Raw genomic sequence first — 991 nt, forward strand, 5'->3', positions numbered from 1 at the left:
TTTGATTTCAGAGAGGAGGGAGAGGGAGAGAGAGAAACATCAATGATGAGAGAGCATTATTGATTGGCTGCCTCCTGAACTCCCCACACTGAGGATCGAGCAACCTGAGAATGTGCGCTGACCGGGAATGGAACTGTGACCTCCTGGTTCATAGGTCAACGCTCAACCACTGAGCTACACTGCCCGGGGTGATACCCAGCTTTTAAGATGAAGCTCTGGAGACCCAAGTCAAGGGGTGACAGGAGAGTGAAGAGTGAATAAGCCAAGGGACCTATTCCCTCACTGAGCAATATGGCTCCCTCTCAGCTCCAGATGCTGCCAACAGCTTCCCATGAGGCCTCCTCGCTCCAGCTCAGCCCCATCCCACATAGGTCCCTCTCTGGCCAGTGGCCTCGGGAGGAGGTGGCCAGCAGAGAAATGTACCTCTTGCTGGCCAGAGAGTCAGCACTGAGTGGGGCATGAACGGAGGCCTCAGCATAAGGGCTTTTGCTTGGGCCCGGCTTCCATGGTACCTAAGGTAGGAGCCTGCTTGCCCCTCATGTCCTGAATTCCAAAGGAAGAGTCTACTGCAAAGGCCCAAGGGGGGAGAGGGGGGAGAACAGCTCCTTCCTTCCTGACCTCCCACTCACTGAAGGACTTTGTGACCTGCTAGCACCCCTGAGCCTACCTTTGTTGCGAGGCAAAGGGCTCTGGAAAGAGCCTCACCAACTGGTGGATTGGCCTGAACCTGCGGGGCCTGCCCTTCCTGGGATCCATTGGCTCAAGGCAGAGACCTCACTCTCAGGGCTGAGGGGGCCAGAGTCAGGATGCTCTGTGCCTGCGAGGGGCTCCCCAATGTGACCAATAGAACCACTGACTGTTGGAGGCTTGTCACAAGCTAGGTCGGCTCAGCCTTCTGAGCCCACTTTACAGATGAGCAGACAGTTGCCAGCTCGCTTCTAACCCTTGCTAGAGATCAGCCAGCAAGGGTCTCCCTCCCGGGGTCGCAAGG

This window comes from Myotis brandtii, unplaced genomic scaffold (assembly GCF_000412655.1).
Source record: "Myotis brandtii unplaced genomic scaffold, ASM41265v1 scaffold959, whole genome shotgun sequence".
NCBI classification, from domain to species: Eukaryota; Metazoa; Chordata; class Mammalia; order Chiroptera; family Vespertilionidae; genus Myotis; species Myotis brandtii.